We start from the raw sequence: 21701 nt of genomic DNA, 5'->3' as shown, positions 1-21701 counted from the left end.
TGCGAATTGTTCCAGAATGGTGTGCTATTACTTTGTGGAACGTTTCGCCGAATCGTTCGCGAAATATCGTCATTTTTGCGGGGAAATTTTCCCATAGGAATGAATGGTGAAATGTCAAAAACTGAAAAATCATTACATGATTTGTAAACTGCGACCACTCCCTCATTTTCAAGCCGACCTACACAAATCTTATATCAAAACGTGTTCACGGCTAAGCGATAGCCCCAAGCGTTTTCATAATACGACAATTTGTTTGCAACCCACGCCAAACACAGGACCTCCATTGATTTCCATTGAAATTCAAATTAAAACCCCTAAAAATATTAGGACAATATATAAACTGCGACTGTGCTTTCAATTTTAATATTTCAGAGACATACTATACATCAACATGTAGGTCCGGGTCTTGTGATTCACACAATATAAAGATATTCGATTTATAGTTTTTAAAATACAACCATTTGAACAGGACAAGAATTAAAAAAAAATTCCTCAATTTCTGCTGTGTTTAAAGCGGTGGTTCACCCACACTAACAACATTTGAGCATTAAATTAGGCATAGTAGCGCGAGCTACAGTATGCCTGTATTGATTTTTTTAGCCCGGTACTCACTGTGCAATCCTCTATAGAAGATTCTCTTCACGGCGCTATACGGCGCCTGCGCACAGACTATGCGCAGGTGCCGTGAAGCGCCAAGTCCTATTTCGGCTATTTCCGGAGAAGCGTGACGTGCCATAGTGTCAGGACCATTAAGGTAAGTACTCACCGAGGCCGAGATGCTGAGGGCGGCTCACCTTTGCGACCCTGTGCAGACCACTCCCTGGAGTTAGAACAGAGGAGGGACGGCACAAGGAGGCACCGGTGCCGGGAACTGGTAGGCAGACTTGGTGCAGCTGACGAAAACAGGGCAGGTGCAGAGGACTGGAGACAGTCGTTGATCAGGCAGGAACAGGCAGGTAAGTCCAGAAGGGACCAACAGGAAACAAAGGCAAATCCGGGTCACAGGCCGTGGGTCAGGAGTTGGAGAGATCAGAGGAAGTCCGTGAGAGCAAGCCAAGGTCAAGGGGCAGGAGACAACAGCAAATCTGATAAGCAGGCAGGGGTCAAGTGTAGGAGATGGCAGAGAATCGTCAAGGTCCAATCCGGGTCAAGCAGGTCTGGGTATACAGGTTTCCAAGGTTCTCTCACAGGGTAAAGCTGACAACGAACCAGCAATTAGCAAAGGGGAAGGGGCTGGCTTAAATAGGCCGCACTGGCCACTGATTGGTCCACAGAAGTACAGGTTTCAGAACCAGGCTCCAATGGACAGCACACAGAATAGAACTGAGCAGTGGCTCAGAGACAAAAGAGCTGGACCTTCAATGGAGAGATCCTGGGTTCGATTCCACCCAGGACCAACTAGGGAAAGAGACCGTAAAAGGTCTGTGCCCTGACACATAGCCGGCCGTCAATCATCCTCCCTCTTGATAGGATTGCCCATTCCCCGCGGCGAGTCGGAATCTTCTATAGAGGATTGCACAGTGAGTACCGGGCTAAAAAAATCAATACAGGCATACTGTAGCTTGCGCTACTATGCCTAATTTAATGCTATAAAAAAAAATGTTTCATTAGGGTGAACCACCGCTTTAAAGAGAGCCTGCAAACCAAACAATTGGTTTGGTAGGAGATGCGGAGGAGTTTAATAACTCCTCACAAACAGCTGTGAGGTGAGTTGGCTCCTCCCACACAAGGCTGAGGGAACTTTCCTCTGCTTAGAGCAAGGGTCTCAAACTGGTGGCCCTCCAGCTGTTGTAAAACTACAAGTCCCATCATGCCTGTGCCTGTGGGAGTCATGCTGGTAACTGTCATTCTTGCAATGCCTCATTGGACTTGTAGTTTTGCAACAGCTGGAGGGCCGCCAGTTTGAGACGCCTGGCTTAGAGGCTGCTTGCATATGTTTACATTGGTTTCCTAGGAGACGCTGAGGTAAAAAACTTCATACACACATCTGTGAGGGCTTTCTATAGCTCCTCCCACACACTGTGAGGCGATATGGCTCTGTTTTTTTGGCTCTGCGTAACTTCTGCATGCTCTGCATATAGCAACCAGTCCATAGCAACCAGTCCATAACAACCAGTCCCTAGCAACCAGACCATAGCAACCAGTCCATAGCAACCAGTCCATAGTAACCAGTCCATAGCAACCAGTCCATAGCAACCGTCCATAGCAACCAGTCCATAGCAACCAGACCATAGCAACCAGTCCATAGCAACCAGTCCATAGCAACCAGTCCATAGCCATCAGTCCATAGCAACCATCCAAAGCAACAGGTCCATAGCAACAAGTCTTGATGGGGCAGTTTTTGATGGGGCAATGGATCGGAATGGATCGACACACGGTTGGATCACATTTACATCTCCAGGGGCACTGTCTCCAGTCAGGAGTATTGATGGAGGCAAGACCACGCCGCACAATTTTGCCAGAAATTGTATCTTTTCTAGTTAGTGGGAATGCTTTAATAAGCATTCCCAGTATTGATATCCGTAAATTTATTATTAGTGGGAATGCTTTAATAAGCATTCCCAGTTTTGATATTCGTTTTTTATTATTAGTGGGAATGCTTTAATAAGCATTCCCAGTATTGATATCCGTAAATTTATTATTCTTTTTCTACTTTATTCCGTACGTTTTTTGGCTCTGTGTAACTTCTACATACTTTCAGCTATTGAGACCATTCAACTATTAAAATGTTCATCTCGTTCAGCTAACAATGAGACTTCTTCAAGTTTTTTTGTACTATTTATACTTTTTAAAATATTAAGCTTTTAGACACTTTTTTTTAACATTGAAGTCAATGAGAACATCCTTTTTACCGCTTCAAATCTCACGTGCTGCCAAAAGTTTCAGCTCCTTCATACTTTTGCTTACAGACACCAAACAAACTTTAAAACGGTCACAAAATATTCAGCTATCCGGCTATGACTTTTCAGATTGATATCTTTTATAGTTTTTGTGAAAAAAATGAAAATTGTATACTCACCTTTCCGTAATTTTCCTTTCCTGGCGCATCTTCATGGCAGCACACACTGGGTTGTGACTCCGCCCCCACAACCTGACAGGATTGGTTAGCTATAAATTCGAAGGGGAGACACCCGGCATCATTCTCCGTAAATATCATCATTGAACAACAGGGTGGGCAGCTGTGTGCTGCCATGAAAATGCGTCAAGAAAGGAAAATTACGGAAAGGTGAATATACAATTTTCCGTTTTCCTGACGCATTCATGGCAGCACACACTGGGAAATAACTCGCTAGTCGGGCGGGTTCAATGCAAAAGTATTTTTATTCCTTATAGAGCCGAAGAATTGGCCCTGAAGATAGATCTGCCAAATCCAGAAGTCGCCAACAGAGCGGCATCCACCCTGTAGTGGGTGATAAAGGTATGCCTGGAAGACCAGGTTGCTGCTCTGCAGATGGTCTCCGAAGAGACTCCACAATATGCTGCCCAGGAGGTAGCCACTGCCCTGGTTGAATGCGCCTTGATGCCCTCTGGGATCTCCAGCTGTTGGGTGGAATATGCTTTTTCGATAGCCTTAACTAGCCAAGAGGCGATGGTCCGAGAGGAGGCTGCCTGGCCTCGTCTGGCTCCGTGAGGTATAATCAGGAGGGCGTCTGTTGACCGAAGGTGGATAGTGGCTGACAGGTAGTTAGAAATTGCAGACTTAATGTCCAAGGCATGCGGTTCACTGTCTTCGTTAGAAAGGCATGGCAAGACGATGTCCTGGCCGTAATGGAAGGCCGAAGTAACCTTGGGAAGGAAGCGATCCGAAGGCCTCAGTACCACCCTGTCGGGCAGGAAAACTAAGTACGGTTCCTTTGACATGAGAGCTTGCAACTCCGACACTCTCCTAGCTGAAGCAATGGCAATGAGGAAAAACAACTTTTTTTTTTATCTTAATTTCTCTTTATTGTTTTCCAAAAAATAAATATAAATACAGATTTATATGTTTACATATCGGTGGTATAGATAGTGTAGTTCAATTCCATTGATATATATAAACAAGCATATATTGTTTAAATTCGTTAATTTACCACATCCCCTCCCTCTCTTCTCCCCCCTCCCACCCCCCCTGCTAATATTATAGAAAAATAGGGGCAGGTATCTTCATCTAGGTTTGTCTTTTGATTTGTTAACCTTTTTTTTTTCCTCTTTTCCTCTTTAGGAAAAGAGGAAAAAAAAAAAAAGAAGAAGTCAAATCCTAGAGGCCTAGAAAAGAAATCGAGCCGATCAGGAGCCAAAAAAAACAGAGGGAACTTGATTTCTCCTTGTCGTTGGAGAGCATTAACCATATCTGAGATGGGGAGATTTACGAACCCCATATAGAGGCTATCTCTCCAAGGGAACACCCATTTCTATCAACCAAGGCCTCCACACTCTCTTAAATCTATTATAGTTTCCTTGTTTAATAAAGGCCACCCTCTCGCACCAAATCAAGGCATTAATGGTTTCAACCCAGTTCTCAATTGTCCAAGGCATGCGGTTCACTGTCTTTGTTAGAAAGGCATGGCAAGGCATGTGCTATTAGCTTCCGAGCTTGGAATAGGCACCTAAGCACGCTTTCCAAAGCTCCTGCGGGGATTCTATGGTCTTCCATATCTCCTAGCAGGCAAGTTCTGGCCTCCGGCTCTAAAGAGGTCTTAAAGATTTTATTAATCCTGTTTACCACTTCTGTCCAATATCTGAAAAGCTTGGGGCATCTCCAGAACATGTGGACAAGATCCCTTGTTGCCTTGCACCTGGGGCATTCGTCACTTGGATTCCAGCCTAGTTCAAACATTTTTTTAGGTATTTTTATAGTAGACAACTTTAGGGTCAGGTCCCATAAGGAGATTGAGTTGGGTGGGAAGAAGGGAGGATTGGACAGCGCCTCCAGAACCACTGAAAGATCCCAAGCTGGAAAGGATGGTTTCCTGGGCGGCCTGATTTTAATACATGCTTTCATGAACTGAATTATCAACGGGTGCAGGGCCCATCTAGTGCCCGTTTTGGCAGACAGAGCGGAGATCTGTACTTTTAGGGTGCTTGAGCTCAGGCCTTTGTCGATTCCTGTTTGCAGAAATTCTAGGATTTGGTAAGAATCCGGAGAGACGTGATTCCAACCTTTGAGTTGCGCCAAGTGGGCGAATCTTTCCCAGACTCTGGTGTAGACAGTGTTCGTGGTGACCTTCCTGGCCTGCATTAAGGTTGCTATAACTGCCTGGGAACATCCTTGTTCTCTAAGCCTAGCCCTCTCAACCTCCAGGCTGTCAAGTGGAGTCTGTCCGGAGCCGGATGGAGGAGCTGACCTTGGTGAAGGAGGTCTGCTGAGACCGGTAGGTGGATAGGAGGTCGGGTATTGAGTTGCAGGAGAGTCGTGAACCACGGTCTCCTTGGCCAGAGACTGTGACTGATGACCTTCGGAGCCGAGATAGAAACCTTGCTATCAAGGGAGTTGGGGGGAAGATGTACCCCAGATTGAAGTCCCATGGATGAAGAAGGCAATCTGTCCCTTCTGCTGTCGGAAAGGGAACTCTGGAAAGAAACCTCACGCATTTGGCATTTGCTGGTGTTGCAGCCAGGTCGATCTCTGGAGTCCCCCATGCCTCCGTCAGAATGGAGAACTCCCGGAGGTTCAGAGACCACTCGTTGTTTGAACGAAGTTCCCTGCTCAGGAAGTCGGCTAGCGTGTTCTGTGCCGCTGGAACGTAAACTGCTCTCAGGTCTAATAGGTGAGCCTGTGAGCCTGTGCCCATTCCATTATGGGGTGAACCTCCTCTAATAGAGTGTGGCTTTGGGTACCGCCCTGTCTCTGGACATAAGCTACCGCCACCCTATTGTCCATCCGGATTAAAGCGGTCTTCCCTTGTAGCAGAGGCGCGAAGGCTAAGAGTGCCTGGAACGCAGCTCGGAACTCTAAAATGTTCGAAACTGTGCCCCGGGCAGGGAAGTGCCACGGTCCCTGGGCTGTCTGGTCCCGGTAGTGAGCTCCCCAGCCCTTCTCGCTGGCATCTGAGGTCACGATCTCTGGACTCGGAGGAACTATAGGTCTGGATCTCCTGAGGTTGGGAGGATATGTCCACCACACAAGAGCGTGCCTCACTTGACTGGGGATTCTGATGCGTTGGTGCATTGAAACTCCGTCCCACTGTCTTAGAAAGGAGTTCTGGAAGGCTCTCATGTTCCACTGGGACCACTGCATCATGGGAATAGTTGAGGACATTGAGCCCAGTACGCTGAGGCAGGTTCTGGCTGACGCGAGTTTGGAGGACAGTAGATTCCGTACCTTCTGAACTAGAGGTTCCACCTTCTCCAAGGGCAGCTGTACCCTGTTCTGTTTGGTGTCCAACTCTGCCCCAAGGAATATCATCACCTGTGAGGGTTGAAGGCTGCTCTTCCGCCAATTGATCAGCCACCCGAAATTCTGAAGGGTAGAGATCAGGATCCCCCGCTGGAGGAGCAGAGTCTCCTGGCTCGCTGCTAAAAGCAGGATGTCGTCTAGATAGTGATGCACCCGGAGCCCCTTCTCCCTGAGGAGAGCTATGAGAGGTAGGAGGACCTTTGTGAACGTCCTGGGTGCCGAAGAGATGCCGAATGGTAGGCAACGGAACTGGAAGTGATGTTAGCTGATGGAAAAGCGTAGAAACTTCTGGAAAGCAGGATGAATTGGCACATGGAGGTAGGCGTCGGAAAGATCCACTGACAGCATCCAATCCCCGAGATTCACTGCCAGAAGAATAGACTGGAGACTCTCCATCTTGAAAGCTTCTATCTGAATTCTCCTGTTGAGTCGCTTGAGGTCCAGAACGGGCCGAAGGTCCCCTGATTTCTTTCGGACCAAAAATACAGGGGAATAAGATCCCCTGCCTCTTTGGTGCGAAGAAACTTCTATGACTGCTCCCTTCAGGGCTAGCTCCGAAGCATATCGAACGAGAAGCTTCCTCTTGTCCGGAGAAGATGGAATCTTGGTGGGTTGGAAGACGGCGTGAGGTAATGCCCCCATAAAGTTCCACTTGTGACCCTGATCGATCGTGGAAAGAGTCCATGGGTCGTTTATGTGCTCTGACCAAACTTGTGCGAAAGCCCTGAGCCTGGCGCCCACCTGAGCTGGGTGGGCAGGCAAAACTTCAAAAAGACTTTGGTTGGTCCCCTGCGGTAATGGCTTTGGCCTTCTGAGCCCTTGCAAAGGGAGGGCGAGAAGTTCTTCAATCTCTCCTAAACTCCTTGCCGGGACGATAGGTTTTGGCCTCTCTGTATCTGTCAGGCAGATTTCGCCTGAAGGTAGGACCCTTCTGAGGCTTGGGCCTCCTGTCCGAGGGAATAAGCCCCGACTTTCCTCCCGTGACCTTGGAGATTGCTGAGTCCAACTTAGCGCCGAACAAGTTTGTCCCATCATACGGTATCTTGCACCAATTGGATTTTGATGTTGTGTCAGCGACCCAGGGCTTCAGCCATAAGGCTCTGCGGGCCATCACCGAGGCTAGCATGGATCTAGCCGAGGAGCGAATGGCGTCTACTGAAGCCCCCGCCACAAAGTCGCCCGCCAGCCTGATTTCCTGTAAAGAGGATATCACCTCCGCCTGGTCAGCACCTTCTAGGAGGGCCTTCTCAGCATTGGCTGCCCATGCGGAAATGGCTCTGGCAACAGCCGCCGTGGTAATAGCCGGTCTGCATGCTCCCCCTGCCGTAGAGTATGCCTTTTTTAGCTCTAAGTCAATCTTGCGGTTGAGAACGTCTCAGAACGAGACTGCGTCTTCTATAGGCAGCATGACATGCCTGGCTAGCCGCGTTAGGGATGAATCAACGATGGGAGCGTTGATGAGAGAAGAAACCTTAGACTCTTTCAGAGGGTATAACTTAGCGAGTTTATTAGACAGACCAGGCCGCCTATCTGGTCTTTCCCACTCGTCCTTGATGAGGTCTTCCAATTCTTCAATGAAGGGGAACAGTTCGGGGTCCCTCCTTAATTCTGGAAAGTATTTTCCAACCTTTGGTGGTTCCGCCACAGGTTCTTCTCATCCTATGGCCTCCTTAACAGAGCGTGCAAAGGGCTCGACCAAGCCAAAATCAAAGCCTGACATCATCTCATGTTCCTCATGATCGGGAAAGGTTCCTGCCGGCTGAGCATATGGATTGAAGGCTGAAGAGGTGCCCGGGGTGGGGTCATCGCAGGCCAGAGGGGCCATGGTCCAGGCTGCTTCCCGCGCAGGCTCTCTTGAGCGATCAGAAGTGACTCTGGTATCTGTCTCCTGGTATCTGGAAATGTTCACGGTGCAATGAGGGAGACCGTCTGCGGTGGGACCGACTGCGACGGGAGCGGCTGTGGCGTGATCGGCTGTGCCTTGATCGATGGTAACGGGAGGATGACCTCGACCGACTTCTGTGGGACTTCCGGCTTGATGCATGCCTGGATCTCTCCCTGCGTCATGGGCTTGCGTCTCTTGGTCTGGGACTGCAAAAAAAAAGCAGTGTTCAGTAGCCGGCTCTCTTTTGTCTCTTCGCTACTTACCCATCACATGATGGCCTCCATACCTTGTTTGTTGGTAGTGGCCTGCAAGGGCAGTGGGTTCCATGAAGAGGGCAGGGACAGCAGCAGATATGGAAGCTGGAAAAAAAGGCACAAAGAGAGGTTAAAAAAAAAGGCAAGATGAAGAATGCCTGGAAGGGGAGAGGAGCTGCAGTACCTGGGAAAGAAATCCAGAGAAAAAACAGCAGAGCAGCAGCCTAGGGAAGGAAAACAAAAAAAATGTCATTTTTTTTCCTTTTTTAAATTCGGCGCCGCCGTCGCGGCGCTGATGACGTCACCTCGCATGCGCAGTAGTGCCGCGCGCATCCCGCCGCCATCTTGGAAGAGGGCGAGAGACACTGGCGCTGTCATCAGTGTGCTGCGCCCAGCGCCGAGCGGACAGGGGGATGCGGTGAAGCGGGGGAGAAGCGTGGGACTACCTAGTCCAGCAAGCCCGCTGAGGAGGTAAACTAAAAAGTAGAAAAAATAAGGTTCTAGACACCCAGAATGAGGATGCATGAAACACAGCAGAGTAGCAGCAGACTTCTTAGTAAAGGATACTGATAATAAAAGAGTGACCCACTGCCGAATCTAAGCTTATTTAAAGCTTGTAATATGCCACGATATTGCTGGGATTTTAGCCCCTGAGACCACCAGAGCGGGGCTCCCCCCATAAAGCTCTATTAGAGACTGCACAGGGGGGACTTCCAAACAGGAGAGGCTGAACCTGCAGGGGCGATAGCGGTAGGAGGCAGCTGTACGTCCACGTCCTTGTCAGGTGAGGATAAAATAAGAGAAGGGGTGTCTCCCCTTCGAATTTATAGCTAACCAATCCTGTCAGGTTGTGGGGGCAGAGTCACAACCCAGTGTGTGCTGCCATGAATGCGTCAGGAAAGCAATTTACGTTTAGTGTTTTTTTTCCAGAAAATTTAATCAATTATAATGTGTTCCTATGGAGGTGTTTTACAGTGTGTCATGTGATCATTACAGTGCAGATCATTGAAAAAAAAATTATCTTTAAAAAAAGGGGGAACAAATTGCTCTCACGCCCACAAGATCTACTTGTCATACACAATTTATATATCAAAACGTAGGTATTTTTGTCTAGTTTCAGGCAATGGGATCAGTTTTGTGATAGGCATTTGACTTTTAGTTCCAGGAGCTTCTAAAGGACAAGAGCCCCAAAATTCCTCCCATTGACCGTCATGTTAAAAAGTAAAAAAAATGTTCCTGCAAAACGCACAAAGATGCTCTTTTCTAAATCGCTGACATGGCCACATGTTTAAGTTTATCAACATAAATTTCATATCGATGCGTTCACAAGGGCCGTGTCTTTCAAACGGTGAAGTCGCTGTATCGATCGCATGTACGGTTGTGGATTTATTAAGGTTTGTTTGAAAGCTTAATTCATGTATTTGGTCTGTGAATTAAAAGGCGTTTGTAATGCTATTTCTTTCCATAAATAGCTTTCTTTAACTCAGTGCAATATTCTTCCTCACTGACCTGGGGGGGGAGAAAACCTGTTGAGGGGGGAGGGGTGACCAGGAAGTCAGGATACTCTCTACTTTGCAGATAGAGAAAGGAGCTGTGTGTCCTAAAGATAGTATAGCATTTTTAGTGGGAATGCTTTAATAAGCATTCCCAGTAATGATATTCGTTTTTTATTATTAGTGGGAATGCTTTAATAAGCATTCCCAGTATTGATATTTAGTGGGAATGCTTTAATAAGCATTCCCAGTATTGATATTCGTTTTTTATTAGTGGGAATGCTTTAATAAGCATTCCCAGTATTGATATTCGTTTTTTATTATTCTTAATTAGTGGGAATGCTTTAATAAGCATTCCCAGTATTGATATTCGTTTTTTAGTGGGAATGCTTTAATAAGCATTCCCAGTATTGATATTCATTTTTTAGTGGGAATGCTTTAATAAGCATTCCCAGTATTGATATCCGTAAATGTATTATTAGTGGGAATGCTTTAATAAGCATTCCCAGTATTGATATTCGTTTTTTATTATTCTTTTTATTCTTATCCTTTATTAGTGGGAATGCTTTAATAAGCATTCCCAGTATTGATATTCGTTTTTTATTATTAGTGGGAATGCTTAATAAGCATTCCCAGTATTGATATTCGTTTTTTATTATTTTTAATTTTATTATTCCGTACGTTTTTTGGCTCTGCGTAACTTCTGCATACTTTCAGCTATTGAGACCATTCAACTATTAAAATGTTCCTCTCGTTCAGCTAACAATGGGACTTCTTCAAGTTTTTTTGTACTATTTATACTTTTTAAAATATTAAGCTTTTAGACACTTTTTTTAACATTGAAGTCAATGAGAACTTCCTTTTTCCCGCTCCAAATCACACGTCCTGCCAAAAGTTTCAGCTCCTTCATACTTTCACTTACAGACACCAAACAAACTTTAAAGCGGTCACAAAATATTCAACTATCCGGCTATGACTTTTCAGATTGATATCTTTTACAGTTTTTGTGAAAACGCAATTTACGTTTAGTGATTTTTTCAGAAAATTTTATCGGTTATAATGTAATCCTATGGAGCAGGTTCCACAAAAAATATTATCTTTAAAAAAAGGGGGAACAAATTGCTCTCACGCCCACAAGATCTACTTGTCATACACAATTTATATATCAAAACGTAGGTATTGTTGTCTGGTTTCAGGCAATGTGATCAGTTTTGTGATATGTATTTTAGTTTTAGTTCCTGGAGCTTCTAAAGGACAAGAAGGCCCAAATCACTCTCATTGACTCTCATGTTAAAAATTTTAAAAATGTTCCTGCAAAACACACAAAGACGCTCTTTTCTAAATCGCTGGCATGGCCACAATTTTAAGTTTATCAACATAAATTTCATATCGATGCGTTCACAAGGGCCGTGTCTTTCAAACGTTGAAGTCGCTGTATCGATCGCATGTACGGTTGTGGATTTATTATGTTTTGTTTGAAGGCTTCGATAACTGATTTTGTGTGTGGATGAAAGCGTTTCTAATGGTATTTTGATTCCCTAAATAGCTTTCCTTACCTCAGTGCAGTCCTCCTCCCCCACCTCATGTGGAGAAAGCCTCTTGAGGGGGGAGGGGCGACCAGGCAAGTCAGGACACTCTCTATATTGCAGATAGAGAAAGGAGCTGTGTGATATTAGGCTTTATAAGTACTGAAGGAACACTGCTTGTATGTCCTAAAGATACTGTAGTGGTTATGGTGAATGGCTTTTGTGCGGGCTCAGCAATTCAGCTATTCAGCATTCCCACTCGCATTTTCCTCAGGAAATGCATTTTCTAGTTCTTCTTAATTAGTGGGAATGCTTTAATAAGCATTTCCAGTATTGATATTCGTTTTTTATTATTATTTTTATTCCGTACGTTTTTTGGCTCTGCGTAACTTCTGCATACTTTCAGCTATTGAGACCATTCAACTATTAAAATGTTCGTCTCGTTCAGCTAACGATGGGACGTCTTCAAGTTTTTTTGTACTATTTATACTTTTTAAAATATTAAGCTTTTAGACACTTTTTTTTAACATTGAAGTCAATGAGAACATAATTTTTCCGGCTCCAAATTACACGTCCTGCCAAAAGTTTTAGCTCCTTCATACTTTCACTTACAGACACCAAACAAACTTTAAAGCGGTCACAAAATATTCATCTATCCGGCTATGACTTTTCAGATTGATATCTTTTACATTTTTTGTGAAAACGCAATTTACGTTTAGTGATTTTTTCAGAAAATTTTATCGGTTATAATGTAATCCTATGGAGCAGGTTTAGAGTGTGTCATGTGACCTTTAGAGTGGAGATCATCCACAAAAAATATTATCTTTAAAAAAAAGGGGAAACAAATTGCTCTCACGCCCACAAGATCTACTTGTCATACACAATTTATATATCAAAACGTAGGTATTGTTGTCTGGTTTCAGTTGATCAGTTGATCAGTTTTGCGATAGGCATTTGACTTTTAGTTCCAGGAGCTTCTAAAGGACAAGTGCCTCAAACTCCTTCCCATTGACCATCATGTTAAAAAGTCTAAAAAATGTTTCTGCAAAACACACAAAGACGCTCTTTTCTAAATCGCTGACATGGCCACATTTTTAAGTTTATCAACATAAATTTCATATCGATGCGTTCACAAAAGCCTTGTGTTTCAAACGGTGTAGTCGCTGTATTGATCGCATGTACGGTTGTGGATTTATTAAGCTTTGTTTGAAGGCGTAATTCATGTATTTGGTCTGTGAATTAAAAGCGTTTGTAATGCTATTTCTTTCCATAAATAGCTTTCTACCTCAGTGCAATATTCCTCCTCACTGACCCGGGGGGGAGGGGAAACCTCTTGAGGGGGGAGGGGCGACCAGGAAGTCAGGATACTCTCTACTTTGCAGATAGAGAAGGGAGCTGTGTGTCCTAAAGATAGTGTAGTGGTTATAGTGAATAGCTTTGGCGCGGGCTCAGCAATTCAGCATTCCCACGCATCGCATTTTCCTCAGGAAATGCATTGTTTAGTTTTAATTAGTTGGAATGCTTAATAAGCATTCCCAGTATTGATATTCGTTTTTTATTATTATTTTTATTCCGTACGTTTTTTGGCTCTGCGTAACTTCTGCATACTTTCAGCTATTGAGACCATTCAACTATTAAAATGTTCGTCTCGTTCAGCTAACGATGGGACTTCTTCAAGTTTTTTTGTACTATTTATACTTTTTAAAATATTAAGCTTTTAGACACTTTTTTTTAACATTGAAGTCAATGAGAACATCCTTTTTCCCTTTGAAATCACATGCCCTGCCAAAAGTTTCAGCTCCTTCATACTTTCACTTACAGACACCAAACAAACTTTAAAGCGGTTACAAAATATTCAGGTATCCGGCTATGACTTTTCAGATTGATATCTTTTACGGTTTTTGTGAAAACGCAATTTACGTTTAGCGATTTTTTCAGAAAATGGAATCGGTTATAATGTAACCCTATGGAAGGGATTTAGAGTGTGTCATGTGACCTTTAGAGTGGAGATGATTGAAAAAAAGGGGGAACAAATTGCTCTCACGCCCACAAGATCTACTTGTCATACACAATTTATATATCAAAACGTAGGTATGGTTGTCTGGTTTCAGGCAATGTTATCAGTTTTGTGATACATATTTTAGTTTTAGTTCCAGGAGCTTCTAAAGGACAACAGCCTGAAATCTTCTCTCATAGACTCTCATGTTAAATTATCTAAAAAATGTTTCTGCAAAATACACAAACACGCTCTTTTCTAAATCGCTGACATGGCCACATTTTTAAGTTTATCAACATAAATTTCATATCGCTACATTCACAAGGGCCTTGTGTTTCAAACGGTGTAGTCGCTGTATCGATCGCATGTACGGTTGTGGATTTATTAAGCTTTGTTTGAAGGCTTAATTCATGTATTTGGTCTGTGAATTAAAAGCGTTTCTAATGGTATTTCTTTCCATAAATAGCTTTCTACCTCAGTGCAATATTCCTCCTCACTGACCTGGGGGATGGGGAAACCTCTTGAGGGGGGAGGGGCGACCAGGAAGTCAGGATACTCTCTACTTTGCAGATAGAGAAAGGAGCTGTGTGTCCTAAAGATACTGTAGTGGTTATGGTGAATGGCTTTGGTGCGGGCTTAGCAATTCAGCATTCCCACTCGCATTTTCCTCAGGAAATGCATTGTCTAGTTATTATTATTTTTCTCCTTTATTCCGTACGTTTTTTGGCTCTGCGTAACTTCGGCATACTTTTAGCTATTGAGACCATTCAACTATTAAAATGTTCGTCTCGTTCAGCTAACGATGGGACTTCTTCAAGTTTTTTTGTACTATTTATACTTTTTAAAATATTAAGCTTTTAGACACTTTTTTTTAAGATTGAAGTCAATGAGAACATCCTTTTTCCCTTTGAAATCACATGCCCTGCCAAAAGTTTCAGCTCCTTCATACTTTCACTTACAGACACCAAACAAACTTTAAAGCGGTCACAAAATATTCAGGTATCCGGCTATGACTTTTCAGATTGATATCTTTTACGGTTTTTGTGAAAACGCAATTTACGTTTAGCGATTATTTCAGAAAATGTAATCGGTTATAATGTAATCCTATGGAAGGGATTTACAGTGTGTCATGTGACCTTTAGAGTGGAGATGATTGAAAAAAAGTTATCTTTAAAAAAAGGGGAAACAAATTGCTCTCACGCCCACAAGATCTACTTGTCATACACAATTTATATATCAAAACGTAGGTATTTTTGTCTGGTTTCAGGCAATGTGATCAGTTTTGTGATAGGCATTTGACTTTTAGTTCCAGGAGCTTCTAAAGGACAAGAGCGACAAAACCACTCTCATTGACTCTCATGTTAAAAATTTTAAAAATGTTCCTGCAAAACACACAAAGACGCTCTTTTCTAAATCGCTGGCATGGCCACAATTTTAAGTTTATCAACATAAATTTCATATCGATGCGTTCACAAGGGCCGTGTCTTTCAAACGGTGTAGTCGTTGTATCGATTGCATGTACGGTTGAGGATTTATTAAGCTTTGTTTGGAGGCTTAAATCATGTATTTGATCTGTGAATTAAAAGCGTTTGTAATGTTATTTCTTTCCATAAATAACTTTCCTGACCTCAGTGCAATATTCCTCCTCACTGACCTGGGGGGGAGGGGAAACCTCTTGAGGGGGAGGGGCGACCAGGAAGTCAGCATACTCTATACTTTGCAGATAGAGAAAGAAGCTGTGTGTCCTAAAGATAGTGTAGTGGTTATGGTGAATGTCTTTGGCAAGGGGCTCAGCAATTAAGCTATTCAGCATTCCCACTCGCATTTTCCTCAGGAAATGCATTGTCTAGTTATTCTTAACTCTAATTTTATTATTCCGTACGTTTTTTGGCTCTGCGTAACTTCTGCATACTTTCAGCTATTGAGACCATTCAACTTTTAAAATGTTCATCTCGTTCAGCTAACGATGGGACTTCTTCAAGTTTTTTGGTACTATTTATACTTTTTAAAATATTAAGCTTTTAGACACTTTTTTTTAACATTGAAGTCAATGAGAACATCCTTTTTCCTGCTTCAAAACACACGTTCTGCCAAAAGTTTCAGCTCCTTCATACTTTCACTTACAGACACCAAACAAACTTTAAAGCGGTTACAAAATATTCAGCTATCCAAACATGACTTTTTAGATTGATATCTTTTACGTTTTTTGTGAAAACGCAATTTACGTTTAGTGATATTTTCAGAAAATTGAATCGGTTATAATGTAACCCTATGGAAGGGATTTAGAGTGTGTCATGTGACCTTTAGAGAGGAGATCTTTGAAAAAAAAATTATCTTTAAAAAAAGGGGAAACAAATTGCTCTCACGCCCACAAGATCTACTTGTCATACACAATTTGTATATCAAAACGTAGGTATGCTTGTCTGGTTTCAGGCAATGTGATCAGTTTTGTGATACATATTTTAGTTTTAGTTCCTGGAGCTTCTAAAGGACAACAGCCTGAAATCTTCTCTCATAGACTCTCATGTTAAATTATCTAAAAAATGTTTCTGCAAAATACACAAACACGCTCTTTTTTTAAATCGCTGACATGGCCACATTTTTAAGTTTATCAACATAAATTTCATATCGCTGCATTCACAAGGGCCTTGTGTTTCAAATGGTGTAGTCGCTGTATCGATCGCATGTACGGTTGTGGATTTATTAAGCTTTGTTTGAAGGCTTAATTCATGTATTTGGTCTGTGAATTAAAAGCGTTTGTAATGGTATTTCTTTCCATAAATAGCTTTCTACCTCAGTGCAATATTCCTCCTCACTGACCTGGGGGATGGGGAAACCTCTTGAGGGGGGAGGGGCGACCAGGAAGTCAGGATACTCTCTACTTTGCAGATAGAGAAAGGAGCTGTGTGTCCTAAAGATACTGTAGTGGTTATGGTGAATGGCTTTGGTGCGGGCTTAGCAATTCAGCATTCCCACTCGCATTTTCCTCAGGAAATGCATTGTCTAGTTATTATTATTTTTCTCCTTTATTCCGTACGTTTTTTGGCTCTGAGTAACTTCGGCATACTTTTAGCTATTGAGACCATTCAACTATTAAAATGTTCGTCTCGTTCAGCTAACGATGGGACTTCTTCAAGTTTTTTTGTACTATTTATACTTTTTAAAATATTAAGCTTTTAGACACTTTTTTTTAAGATTGAAGTCAATGAGAACATCCTTTTTCCCTTTGAAATCACATGCCCTGCCAAAAGTTTCAGCTCCTTCATACTTTCACTTACAGACACCAAACAAACTTTAAAGCGGTCACAAAATATTCAGGTATCCGGCTATGACTTTTCAGATTGATATCTTTTACGGTTTTTGTGAAAACGCAATTTACGTTTAGCGATTATTTCAGAAAATGTAATCAGTTATAATGTAATCCTATGGAAGGGATTTACAGTGTGTCATGTGACCTTTAGAGTGGAGATGATTGAAAAAAAGTTATCTTTAAAAAAAGGGGAAACAAATTGCTCTCACGCCCACAAGATCTACTTGTCATACACAATTTATATATCAAAACGTAGGTATTTTTGTCTGGTTTCAGGCAATGTGATCAGTTTTGTGATAGGCATTTGACTTTTAGTTCCAGGAGCTTCTAAAGGACAAGAGCGACAAAACCACTCTCATTGACTCTCATGTTAAAAATTTTAAAAATGTTCCTGCAAAACACACAAAGACGCTCTTTTCTAAATCGCTGGCATGGCCACAATTTTAAGTTTATCAACATAAATTTCATATCGATGCGTTCACAAGGGCCGTGTCTTTCAAACGGTGAAGTCGCTGTATTGATCGCATGTACGGTTGTGGATTTATTAAGTTTTGTTTGAAGGCTTAATTCATGTATTTGGTCTGTGAATTAAAAGCGTTTGTAATGCGATTTCTTTCCATAAATAGCTTTCTACCCTGTTTCCCCAAAAATAAGACCTACCCTGAAAATAAGAGCTAGCGTTATTTTCCAGGAGGGCTGCAATATAAGCCCTACCCTGAAAATAAGCCCTAGTTAAAAATGCTTGTAAAATCCTATAATCAACTCTATTATAGTAGTATATAATGTACAATGTGTGTGGTTCTGTAATATAATTGTGGGGTAGAGAGCTCCGACGGGTAACAGAAGCACAGAGCGGCTCTATAACAAAGGTATTTGGCACAATTATATTACAGAAACACACACACCTACCCCGAAAATAAGCCCTACGGTGTCTTTTGTTGGCATAATTAATATAAGACCCGGGCTTATTTTCAGGGAAACACGGTACCTCAGTGCAATATTTCTCCTCACTGACCTGGGGGAGGGGAAACCTCTTGAGGGGGAGGGGCGACCAGGAAGTCAGGATACTCTCTACTTTGCAGATAGAGAAAGGAGCTGTGTGTCCTAAAGATAGTGTAGTGCTTATGGTGAATAGCTTTGGCGCGGGCTCAGTAATTCAGCATTCCCACTCGCATTTTCCTCAGGAAATGCATTGTCTAGTTTTAATTTTATCCTTTATTCCGTACGTTTTTTGGCTCTGCGTAACTTCTGCATACTTTCAGCTATTGAGACCATTCAACTTTTAAAATGTTCATCTCGTTCAGCCAACGATGGGACTTCTTCAAGTTTTTTTGTACTATTTATACTTTTTAAAATATTAAGCTTTTAGACACTTTTTTTAACATTGATGTCAATGAGAACATCCTTTTTCCTGCTTCAAAACACACGTTCTGCCAAAAGTTTCAGCTCCTTCATACTTTCACTTACAGACACCAAACAAACTTTAAAGCGGTCACAAAATATTCAGCTATCCAAACATGACTTTTCAGATTGATATCTTTTACGGTTTTTGTGAAAACGGAATTTACGTTTACTGATTTTTTCAGAAAATTTAATCGGTTATAATGTAACCCTATGGAAGGGATTTAGAGTGTGTCATGTGACCTTTACAGTGGAGATCTTTGAAAAAAAATTATCTTTAAAAAAAGGGGAAACAAATTGCTCTCACGCCCACAAGATCTACTTGTCATACACAATTTATATATCAAAACGTAGGTATGCTTGTCTGGTTTCAGGCAATGTGATCAGTTTTGTGATACGTATTTTAGTTTTAGTTTCTGGAGCTTCTAAAGGACAACAGCCTGAAATCTTCTCTCATAGACTCTCATGTTAAATTATCTAAAAAATGTTTCTGCAAAACACGCTCTTTTCTAAATCGCTGACATGGCCACATTTTTAAGTTTATCAACATAAATTTCATATCGCTGCGTTCACAAGGGCCGTGTCTTTCAAAAGGTGTAGTCGCTGTATCGATCGCATGTACGGTTGTGGATTTATTAAGCTTTGTTTGAAGGCTTAATTCATGTATTTGGTCTGTGAATTAAAGGTGTTTGTAATGTTATTTCTTTCCATAAATAGCTTTCTACCTCAGTGAAGTCCTCCTCACTGACCTGGGGGGGAGGGGAAACCTCTTGAGGGGGGAGGGGCGACCAGGAAGTCAGGATACTCTCTACTTTGCAGATAGAGAAAGGAGCTGTGTGTCCTAAAGATTGTGTAGTGGTTATGGTGAATGGCTTTGGTGCGGGCTCAGCTATTCAGCATTCCCACTCGCATTTTCCTCAGGAAATGCATTTTCTAGTTATTTTTCTCCTTTATTCCGTACGTTTTTTGGCTCTGCGTAACTTCGGCATACTTTCAGCTATTGAGACCATTCCACTATTAAAATGTTCGTCTCGTTCAGCTAACGATGGGACGTCTTCAAGTTTTTTTGTACTATTTATACTTTTTAAAATATTAAGCTTTTAGACACTTTTTTTTAACATTGAAGTCAATGAGAACATCCTTTTTCCCTTTGAAATCACATGCCCTGCCAAAAGTTTCAGCTCCTTCATACTTTCACTTACAGACACCAAACAAACTTTAAAGCGGTCACAAAATATTCAGGTATCCGGCTATGACTTTTCAGATTGATATCTTTTACGGTTTTTGTGAAAACGCAATTTACGTTTAGTGATATTTTCAGAAAATGTAATCGGTTATAATGAATTCCTATGGAGGGGATTTAGAGTGTGTCATGTGACCTTTACAGCACAGATCATTGAAAAAAAAAATTGTCTTTAAAAAAAGGGGAAACAAATTGCTCTCACGCCCACAAGATCTACTTGTCATACACAATTTATATATCAAAACGTAGGTATTGTTGTCTGGTTTCAGGCAATGTGATCAGTTTTGTGATACGCATTTTATTTTTAGTTCGTGGAGCTTCTAAAGGACAAGAGCGACAAAATCCCTCCCATTTACTCTCATGTTAAAACGTCTAAAAAAATTCCCAGCAAAATGCACAAAGACACTCTTTTTTAAATCACTGACATGTCCACATTTTTAAGTTTATCAACATAAATTTTAATACCGATTTGTTCATAAAAGCCTTGTGTTTCAAACGGTGAAGTCGCTGTATCGATCGCATGTACGGTTCTGGATTTATTAAGCTTTGTTTGAAGGCGTAATTCATGTATTTGGTCTGTGAATTAAAAGGCGTTTGTAATGCTATTTCTTTCCATAAATAGCTTTCCTTACCTCAGTGCAATATTTCTCCTCACTGACCTGGGGGAGGGGAAACCTCCTGAGGGGGGAGGGGCGACCAGGAAGTCAGGATACTCTCTACTTTGCAGCTAGAGAAAGGAGCTGTGTGTCCTAAAGATAGTGTAGTGCAGGGGTCTCAAACTCAAATTTCCTGAGGGCCACAAGACAAGTTTCCATATCCCATGGGGGGCCGCATGCAAACTTTCTTGTCCAATATTTTTTATTACATTTTTCAAAACATTTTTTAACAAGCCATGGTTTGTTAAAACACAGGGGCGACATAGAACATACAACAAAAAAAATTATAACCCAGGCCATGGAGGACCAGGTTGAAACATAGGCCTATGTCATAAACACAAATATCTTTCTGTACCTAGGAGTACAGCAGCTTGCATTGTTGGTCCTTATAACGAAGAACAATGACAGAGAAAGCAAACAGGAAAGAAAGAGAAGGGAAAACGAAAGAGTAGAGAGAAAGAGAAGCCCCAGAAGAGGGCAAGTATCACGGACACGGGACCCGCCGGAGCAAGACTTCCTAAAGCCGACCATAACTGGTCGGGGGCAGGGATGGAAAGGCATAACTTATCCATGGTTCCCAAACTTTCAAGAATTTTGCATGCGAATCCTTCAATATACTGGACATCTGCTCATTAATCATCATAGCCGTCATTCTGGATCTCACCCCCTGGAAAGCAACCGACGGAGTCTTCCAGGCCTGAGCAATAGTCCTTTTAGCAGAAATAAAAAGATACGTGGCCAATTTCTGTTGGGGCGCAAATAGGCCCAGTATCGGGCAGTGTAAAAGAGCCAGTCGGGCATCCCTACGGACCGTCACATGAAATAATGTCTGTAATAGTCTGAAGACCCTTGACCAAAGGCCGATCAAGCGTGGGCACGACCACCATATATGTAAGACGTCCCCACGTTGACCACAATTCCGAAAGCATCTGTCACTGCTACCAGGATAAGCGTGGGCTAGTCTAGCTGGAACCCAGTACCACCGCAGAAGTACTTTATAGGCGGCCTCTAGAATGGAAGTGTTAAATGAACACTTCGCATTTGACGTCCAAGCTTTGCTCCAGTCCTCTCCCTCAACACTAGAACCAAGGTCTCGCTCCCATTGTGTCACATAGGAGAGGGTCGATAAGGATGACCTACTATTAAGAGATGCATAAAGCAAAGAAATAAGACCTGGGGACCCCGGAGAATGTAGACAAGTGTGCTCAAAAGAAGTCGTTCGAAAAGGAAAAGTAGAGGTACGACGAAGAGAAAGAATCCAATTGCGCAATTGCAAATAACGAAAATACTCTTGTCTAGGAATCCCATGATGGGAACGAACGCGCGGATAAAAAGTATTTCACTCTGGAAAAACCATGGGTGGTCCACCAGGAGAAAGAACGGGGTTGTTCCAACCCTGGAAGAAAAAGAGGGTTGTTGACAATCGGTAGGAGAGGCAGGAAGGGGGACATCAAGTTCCCGGAATACCTAACAGAATCCCACAGCTTCAAACTATGAAGCATTAAAGGGCTTAACATAGTGGGACGTAATCCATGGGGAAGCCAGAGCAGCGCTTCTAAAG

This window comes from Rana temporaria, chromosome 4 (genome assembly GCF_905171775.1).
Source record: "Rana temporaria chromosome 4, aRanTem1.1, whole genome shotgun sequence".
Lineage (NCBI taxonomy): Eukaryota > Metazoa > Chordata > Amphibia > Anura > Ranidae > Rana > Rana temporaria.
Note: the sequence above shows the minus strand (reverse complement) of the source record.